The 10,196-nt window shown below is 34.7% G+C and overlaps 1 non-coding gene across 1 annotated transcript; it reads right to left on the reverse strand.

Annotated features, from left to right (window-relative positions):
* Positions 1-1,168: 1,168 nt before the first annotated feature.
* LOC111766355 (U6 spliceosomal RNA) lies at positions 1,169-1,275 on the reverse strand. The gene has a single exon (XR_002798429.1). It is a non-coding gene; the product is annotated as a U6 spliceosomal RNA (small nuclear RNA).
* Positions 1,276-10,196: the final 8,921 nt, after the last annotated feature.

Consider the following 10,196-nt stretch of genomic DNA (forward strand, 5'->3'; position numbering starts at 1 on the left):
TTTTTGGTTGTTCTTATCCTCTCCTCCAACTCTGTCTCTCCTGATTTTTTCCCTTTCAACCTGCAGAACTTCCTTTAGTATTTCTTGTCAGGTAGGTTGCTTTTTAACTTGCTCTTTTAGTTTCTGTTTATCTTTGAATAATGTGAATTCTCCATTTTTGAATGCCAGCTTTGCTGGATAGAGTATTCTTGGCTGAATTTTTTTTTCCTTTAAGTACCTTGACTATGTCATACTACTGCTTTTTTGCCTCCATGGTTTCAGATGAGAAATCAGCATTTAATCTTACTGAGTTTCCCTTGTATGTAATGGTTCTCTTTCTCTTGATCCCTGCAGTATTTTCTCTTTGTCTTGAGTATTGGATTATTTGACAAGTATTTATCTTGGAGTAGGCCTGCTGGCATTTAAACTCTTTGGGGTGTGCTGCACTTTCTGGACATGCACATCTGTCTCCCTCAAAAGGGTTGTGAATTTTTCAGCTATTATTTCCTCCAATACCCCTTTTATCCTCTTTCCCTTCTCTTTTGCTTCTGGGGTGCCTATAATGTTTATGTTTGTGCATTTTGTGTTGTCATTCAAATCTCTAAGTCCCTGTTGGATTTTTTCTACTGTTTTATTTATCAGTTCTACTATCTGTTTGATTTCAGATGTACTGTCTTCCACATCACTAATTCTTTCTTCTGCCTGTTTAAATCTGCTGTTATTTGCTGAGAGTGTATTTTTGATTTCTTGGATTGTTCCATTCATCACCATCATATCTATTATCTTTTTATATATGTTTACAAATTCTTCCATATGTTTTCCAAGTGTTTTCTTAACATAGTTAATCTCTTCCTTCACTTCATTAAATTCTTCGACAATAACTTTTTTTTGGACAGCTTTGAATGGTTGCTCAATATTCTGTTCATTTCTGGTTTTTAATTTCTTCATTGGATTGGACCATTTTTTCCTGATAATTGGTTTTGTTTGTAATTTTTAGTTGATGTCTGGTCATCATTTTATCTTGATTTGTTTGTTCAGTTGATTAGTCTCTCTCTCGTCTATGTTTTTATTTAGTTGCTGTTTTGTGTGTGTGTTAAGTTTTCTCCTTGACACTTTGTTATTCTTCTACTTCTTTGTTGCTTTCTAAATTACCTTGAAGTAAAAAGATTTAAGCCAGGGAAAGCAAAAGAAAAAAATGGAATTCTTTGCAAATTTGTGCATCATCTTTTGGCAGGTGCCATGCTAATCTTCTTTGAATCATTCTGATTTTAGTGCATGTAATGCCAAAGCAAGCACCAAATTAATAGTTTTAGAAGATGGTCTTTTGAGTTCCATTTAACTAAAATATTAACTGATCTTTAAAATCTTCTGAACTGAAGTTATGGGAATTCTATCAGACAGGGTTGACTGTATATTGATATTTTTATATGTATGTGTGTGTGTGTGTGTGTGTAGAAATACTGATTCAAAGTCTGAAAATAAATTTTCTTTTTTTTTCCTTTCAAGTAATGTACAAATTTGGTGAACTTTTATTTGCCCAATTGGGCTGGGTTGAAAATATGCCTTTCAGAATTCTCTTCTATATAGAAAATTGTTCACCTTGGTGATAAGTGATATTCTGTACACCATTAGAAGGAAGACATAAAATAGTACCCATTTTCTTTTTACCCATGGAAGATCAATTCATGGCATGAGATGCTAGTGCAATCCATGCTTGCTGATTCTTATCTCTTGGCTCAGATTTTGGCATGGAGTATCAGCTGGATCCATGGTGCCTCCATTTCCCATGAGTTTTCCCCCTTCAACTTCCTTTACTTCTAGGCCACATTAAGTTTAACACTGTGATGAATGGTTTAAGGGCACCATTGTCTGTGGCAGGAAAACATATATCAAAACTGAAAGATTCAAAGCAGTGAGTGATTTATGCATGTTGCAGAATATCTCTGTGAGTTTCAGTGAACCTTTACTTTCCATTTTGTCATTAATAACCCCAAATACACTTCTCTCTTCCATCTCTTACTTCAGCAACATAGACTGAAGCAGTAGTAGTTCATAGATTGTTCAACCAGCTTCAAAATTACATAAGGGCAAATCTCTCAAAAATATTGAATGATACAAAAAGAAATATTTTTAGTTTGTGAGAATTCTTGTTACTCTCTTTCTTATTATTTGGAGGGTGTGACATGCATTCAAATACAGAGTTTCGTTTGACCAGAAGTGTATAGAAAGCAAATGTAAATAGCTCTCTATAAAGAGGTTTAAAGTTACAGGTTTCCACATCATTAGAGTATGTAGACTCAAAGTAGACTTTACAGATTGAGTCACCATGATTAATATATTTCCTTTCGATATTCATTACTGAATAGCAGTTATCTATTTTCCTTTTTGGTTTTCTAAGTTTTTTTCTGATACATATCCAACTCTAAAACACAAATGGATGTATGTTTCAAATTATGAAAATGACTTCACTCTAGATATACATAAATATATACTTTATTCCACTTGGTTTTATGGAAATAAGAATAAAAATAGCTTTGATTACTAGAGGCATAGTTAAAGTATCATTTGTTTGTTCAGGTGGGTGGTTCAGCACTAAGGGTAGCATTTTAGTTGTCAAAATGAAAATTATTCTCAGTCACACCCAAACCCAAAATACAAACTCACACATATCTTACAATAGAAATTCCCCAGCATCAGGAACCTGTAGGTAGCTCAAACTGCTGGAAATTTTATATCACTTTATTCCCTCAATTTTCCTTGCACGTAATAAATTTTAAAATGTCACTTTTACCTGCTCCACTACCATACCCAGTAATAAAGCTTCTTCCTCACTGGTAGATCAACATGTACTGTGGTGTGCCATCTTAGCCCAAGTGTTGGGACTTTTAACAGAATTAACATTTCTGGAATTATTCCAGGAACTATGTTTCCCTAGTGAAACCCATCACAGTTTCAACAGGCTAATTCCAGATCAGAGGCGATGGGGTCATCTTAGGAGATGGCTCAAAATAAATTTATTCAGGCAGAATTACTTATTTACATCTGCTATAGTATTATGTATTCTCTTTCAGATTACATTTGTCTTTCCTTTTGGGTATGTGCTTTATGCCCACTCTCGTTAAAAAATGTATCATTACAAAACATTCCAGAGTCTTTAATTTTAATATTTAATGCTGGCAATATTTAGATAAATCTCTTCTTTACTGTACTGTAAGCAAGGCCACAGTAATAGATGAAATTATTTTATTTTTTTTCCCTTCCCAATTATTTAATTTCTCAAAATCTTGGTGAGGGGATCCTTATAGTGAATTTCCCCTTAGGTGTACTATATTTTTCATTGTTTTGGTCAGTCTTTCTTTTCAGTCATTTGTAATCACCATGGATAAGATATATAGTTATTTCCTCTTTTCTCTTTTAGTATTAATATCCCATAGTATAATAATTCAGGAATAAATAAACATTTATAAAATCCATCAGTTTTAATTCCCTCTGCTTTTTGGAGATAAAAGTGACCATTTCCATCTTGATTTTTGTTGTTATCATGGTTTCCTTGAAACATATGCAAACTTAATGGGTAACTTGTTCATCTCTGCTGTGTTCCTGATTGGGAGAAGCCATGTTTTGATTGTGTTTGGTTTCCCAGTTGACTAGAAAGGCTTGTGTCACAAAATGATGTATCAATATTATTGAAGTGTGCTGAACTGAAATGAAGTGACAACTTCAGGTTTAAATGGTTGTATATCATCCCTGGCTTTTTTTTTCATTTAATTTAACTATTTCTTCTTTCCTCTAAATTTATATGTAGTAGATGGCACTGTAAGATGCTTGGTATTTACATTGGCAAAAAATACTTTTTTAAATTGCAGTTTGTGTCAGTTTGAGATATTTTATGAATCCCCAAAAGAGAAATACTATGTTTACAAATTAAACTATTCCTACTTTGGATGTGATACCATTTGATTACATTAAATTCAGCTGAAGGCATTTGATTAGATTGCCCAGAAAGTTTGCTATAGGGTTTTTATTTTGGAGTATGTCAACTCAGGTTGAGTACCTGCCCAATTACTGTGTCAGATATAAATGAACATTCAGTCAGACACAGGAAGAGAGAGCACTGCTATTTTTCATCCAGCCAAATGACAGAAAGATGAAAACTCAGACAGTTGATTCCCAAACGGGAGATGAACCACTTATTTGATTGTTTACAATTTAACTTTGGAAGAGTTTGAAACAGCCAAGACTGATATAAAAAGCTCTAAGAGAAAAGCCTTATGCCAACTTGTAGCTGAACTTAGAAAGAAAGCCTAGGAGCTAAGCATGAAAGAGGAAGACCTGATGGGTAGGAAATGCCTGGGCAGAGATTGACAGCTATCTTGCTTCACCACACGTCTACAAGTCATAATCAAGTAACTGAATTTAGTGAGAAAAAAATCTCTGATGGTGCCTCAGTTTGGACTTTCCATTAACTTAGAAAAGTTAGATTGTGTCCCAAATAAATCCCTTTTATAAAAAGCCAACAGATTTGTGGTACTTTGCATCAGCAGCCCTTTGGCAACTAATTCACAAGAATTCCATGAAAAAAATATTTTCCAATTTAGTGGTTACATCCTTGTCTTCTGTACCTCAGGCATTTTTTCATCAGGATAAAATGTTTATATTCTAATTCCAATTTGTCCCAGCAATATCAATTTTGCTTTGGGAAAAAAAATGATGAGATAATTCTCGGCTAAATCCAATTTCTTATTCTTCACCAACTATTTCTTCAGCTATTGTTATGTAGTGCTTATACTAAGTGTCTTTAAGAATTATAAGGAATGTAAGATACATGATCCCTGTCCTTAATTATAATAAAAAATGTCCAAGAAATATATTTAATATATTATAATGGAATACTGAATAATTATCTCCTGAAAGTATATATTGCTTTTTATGTTTAAAAGTGTTAACAAAATAATTGTCTCATTTGACCTTCACTAAAATTCTGGAGGGAGATTTGGACGATATGCATATGTTTAAAATGGAATCATCTTCCTTAGAAAGTGGCTCCATATTTTGATATTTATAATGAATATTTTGGTGCTCCATAAATAGTCCTAGATTGAAAACAAGAATTTCTTAAAACTTGTTGAACTGAACTGAATATACAAGAATGTATAAAAATTAGTTTTGTTAAAATTCGAATTGACTAGAATATCTGAGTTTCTCTGAGTTTATCAAAATATCTGCTGTATATTTTCAAGTTGATCTATGTATAATGTATATATTCATTATTGCTCTGAGACTCAATGTCTCTTCCCACAATTCATTGACTTTCATCTGGAAAAGTTAATTTTTAAACACATAACTCAAATCATTTAACAAAACTAATAGCTTCATATACTCTTGGCCAAAACAAGTGAAGTCATAAAAATATTGTCTAATATTCACTGAGCGTTTACTTTCTGCCAAGCATTCTAAAACCCTAAAGACATTTTGAATACTTTCGTTTACCAATCTGCAAAACGATCCTTTGTGATATGTATGATAAATTATTATCTCCATTTGGTAAACAAAGAAACTGATTCATAGTTGGGTTAAATAAGTTAGCTAAAATCTTTTAGCTAATAAGTGGTGGAGCCAGGAGGAAAAGTCAATCATTTTGGTCTAAAAGGCAATCTCTTCACCACTATACTTTAATACTTTTACTTATGTCCATATACAACCCAATCAAAAATGCAACTCTATAAACTTGAAAATATATTTTAATAATGGAGGGAGTGGTGTTTCAAGTATATTACATGATAGTACAGTTTCATTAACTAAATGTTTATATACAAAGAACTATTTGATCCTGTGTAGCTGCCCCTAACATCACTTTCATTATGGCATCCCTATGTGTAAAATTCTTCAATCCACTTTAGAATTAAATATGCAGACCTCAGCCTTGCTTTTGAATTTTACTTTAGCTCATATACTCTATGTTCATATGAGTATGTCTAAAATAGAAGAAGAATTTATGATTCACGTCAACATTCTCATTATTATCCATATATACCTCATATAACTTTTCTCATGCCATTCTCTTCTTGGCTGGGATTCTGTACCCAAGCAAAATCCCAATTATCCTTCAAAGCCCATGAAGCCTCATTATCTGTCTAACGATGTCTTTTCTTTATAATTATCTACCATTGTTTTTAGGAAAAAAAACTATTCTTTGATAAATTTTATTTAGACATTCTCCTCTAATGCACATGCTGTCTTTCTAGACATGTTAAGGTAGAGATAAGGACAAAGTTATTCTTTTTGTGTGTTTCTTTTATATTTCATGTGCATTTCTCTAGCATCTTTGCATAGTGATACACAATCATTAGGTTTTCAATAAGTAGATATTGAAGTGGGCTGAATGACCAGGTTGTATTGAGAAGGTAGATCTTCATAGTCAGAAAAATAAACTACCCACTGAAATCTTTGAAGCATCAATAATTGCTGTATTTAATATTGATTGGTAGTGATATTAGTAGAAATCACTAACTGATAACTGGTGCTTAATAACTGGATTTTCAAAGTTCATTGAATTAATGGCAATGTTAATGATTTTATTACATTTACCGTGTTTATCTTGTATTAATATTTCTGAGGATACTGTTGATAATCTATATCCTATTCTCTCTGTGGTTTTAAAAAGTAGGTTTACCCTACACAATTCTTCCCTGTTTCAGAGTTTTGGAATCAAATGAAAAATTCATGGTGTAAAATACATTTGAAATATTTGGGTAAAATATACAAGGAGTTCAAATAGAAGGCCAATTCATCATTTCACTTTTGTCACCAATACATATTTAGATACTATCTCAGTTTACTTTCTTTAGTAACTCTTTTTCTACTTATTTTATAATTGCATCATACTAATAAGAAACTGCTAATCAGCTTCATGAAAATAGTTTCACAACAGTGATACTAAATATAAACTATAAAAAGGAAGGGGATGAGGAAATGTGTCCTCCTTTATTCTGCTTTAAAAGCCAAATTTCTTTTTTCCAATGTTTGAAAAGTTTATTCTTATCTTTTAAAAATCTACAAATTTAGTTATGAATTATTAAATCTAAATTTGTTATTGATGCCTCTGATTTTATTTATGATGTTCAGCGTCTCTCAGGAGAAGTGGCCTGTGATGTATATATTTTTCTTCTTTGAAGAACTTATTTGTTAACACTGGAGCAATCAAAAGGAACTATAAGGTGTCAACCATCAAAAAACCTCCTTTTTTCTTCCTATGGCCCATTGGATGGACTGTGGGAGAGTGTGGGCTATGGTGTGGACCATTGACCATGAGGTGCAGCAGTGCTCAGAGATGTATTCACCAAATTCAATGAATGTCTAATGATGATGAAGGAGGTTACTGTTATGGGGGAAGGAGTGGGGTGTGGGGGGTGGGGCATATATGGGGACTTCATATTTTTTTAATGTAACATTAAAAAATAAAGGAAAAAATATCCTCCTCTCTTGGCCCATCATGTTCTTTTCGACAACTACTCATGAAAGGAACCAGAAAAATATTAATGATTTTACAAAGAATAAAATAGAATCACAGGAGTTATTATAACTTGGTACATGAGGTTAAAATGTTCCTTCTGTCAGCCTTCATGTTACTCAAATGTGGCCAGTCTCGAAGCCAAACTCAGCATGTAAATGCAATGCCTTCCCCCCAGCGTGGGACATGACACCCGGGGATGAGCCTCCCTGGCAACGAGGGACCACTATCAACTACCAACTGATGATGCAACTGGAAAATGACCTTATACGGAAGGTTCAATGCGGATCAGCAGAATATCCATGTCTACATAAAATACCATGACTTTAAAATGCTGTTTGACCTAAAGTAAGGGGGAAATGGAAAGGAGAAATGAGTTTATATGGCTACGAGTTTCTAAAAAAGAGTCTGGAGGCTGGCAGAAGGTTTGCCCTCATGCACAACTGAGCAGAGTCAGAGAGACAGATAAAGCAGATACAACCCCCAGATATTGGTTCCTTTGAGGGCTAAAGAGACCCATGGGAGTTATGGTCATGGCCGATGGGGTTAACTACCAGGGCAGATGGCCCCTCTTTGGAAATGGTGTTTATGTGTGATGAATCTGGACTCAGATGGGATCTCCCTTCATAAGACTTTCATGCTAATGTGCTGGAGGTGCAGTTAATGTTGGGGTTTAAGATATATTTAGGGGATTTGAATCTCTGGACTGACAATGTGATAGCTAGATCCTGAGCCTCAGCAGACTCCAGCACCTACAATCTGATTTATTGGACTTACCACACTCAGCTAAGATGGAGGTGAAGAAGGACAACCACCACACCATGGAGCCTAGAGTGATTACAACTGAAAATGGGAGGATTGCATCCAGCATCCAGGTGGAATCTGAGCCTCCTCTTGACATAAAGGTGCAATGGACACAACCAATCCAGTGTCCACATAGAAGAGGTGGCATTGGATTGGGAAAAGTGGACATAATGGACAAAGGGTATGGGGAAAGGCAGGAAGAGATGAGAGGTGGAGGCGTCTTCGGGACATGGAGCTGCCCTGGATGGTGCTTCAGAGGTAATCACCGGACATTGTAAATCCTCACAGGGCCTACATGATGGAATAGAGGAGAGTATAGGCCATGATGTGAACCAATGTATATGAGGTGCAGAGGTGCCCAAAGATATACTTACCAAATCCAATGGATGTGTCATGATGATGGGAACGAGTGTTGTTGGGGGGGGGGAGAGGGGGGGTGGGTGGGTGGGGTTGAATGGGACCTCGCATATATATTTTTAATGTAATATTATTACAAAGTCAATAAAAAATAAAAAAATTTAAAAAAAAAATGTTATATGAATTGTGTTACTTCTGCTTTTAGCTTAATTAAAGGAATCCCTTGCAAACTGGGAAATTTACAGTTTAGAATTAGTAATTTCATTTTCCAAATGGAGAAATAACAATGGAATAGTTATGGAATGTACCAAAGGTCACACAATTTGTTAGTGATGAAGTCAGAACTATGATAGATTATCTAAACTCCTAGTCTGTTCTTCTCAATTTAACCATGTCACCATCGCACATGATGAAATATTTGACAGAGGAATTAATTGATGGCTCATTATCTTTTTATGTGGAAGAACTACAACCGTAAAGCTATTTTTATAAAAAACCCTTCTATGGATATTGTATTCTAGTATTCTCTGTTATTTGGGAATGTGTTATGTGTTTTTCCCTCCAAATTATTAAATCACATTTAAAGCACACCCTTTTGTCAAGGTCTGGAAATCTAGGTTCTACACTATTTTTTCATGCAGTACATACAAGAAGACCATATTTTCCGGGCCTTTTTCATCGAGGTAGAGGCTTGTGACTAGTTTGGGACAATGTCCTGTGGGCAAAAGTGGTGAACGTCACTTCCAGACTGGGCTGCTAAAAATCCACGTGGCTCTTTATGTATTCTCTCTCTCTCTCTCTCTCTCTCTCTCTCTCTCTCTCTCTCTCTCTCTCTCTCGTCTCTCTCTCTCTCTTTCTCTCTTTCTCTCATTCTATCTCTGTATATTAGCTGCCTTAATGTGCAATACACAGTACTCTGAGGCGGCACTAGGGTATGGGAGGGACCCTACATTGAAAGATCCCTGAGGTATTGCTTTTGGGAGAACTATTCCGAAGTCATGGACATCCTGGGAAATTGCACTTGCATGAGTGACTGAGATTTTGTAAAAAATCATTTCAACAATGAGCTTTTAATTTCTTAAACTATGAAGATTTCCCCCTCAGTCCATATGATTGAAGAGGATGCATTAAAAATATGAAATTTGGTGGTCACCCCAAACTGCAGAGCATGCATATCTACAGGAGAAATATCACAATTTCTGATGCCAGTTGCAGTCAGTCAATGAATATGGGGCAGTAAATATTGACTTAATCACTTTGCCTTTTCCTTTATGCCTTTAAATCATACCTGCAATGTTTTCTTAAGAAAAACATGTCTTCACTCCAGTTGGCATAATTATTCCTTGCAGCTGTGGATGTTGCCGCTACATTTACTCTTATCTCAGCATCATAATTTTCAAGAATAAATTCTTATTGCAGGATTTTAATACCCAGGGAATAAAACACATAAGTGCCCAAGCAGCTAAAAGTGTGCTTATAATATCATTATAAATTCCTTACTGCATTTGCATGTGATGTAACCATTCCTTCAATCTGCCTGTCAGCC

Source organism: Dasypus novemcinctus, chromosome X, assembly GCF_030445035.2.
Source record: "Dasypus novemcinctus isolate mDasNov1 chromosome X, mDasNov1.1.hap2, whole genome shotgun sequence".
NCBI classification, from domain to species: domain Eukaryota; kingdom Metazoa; phylum Chordata; class Mammalia; order Cingulata; family Dasypodidae; genus Dasypus; species Dasypus novemcinctus.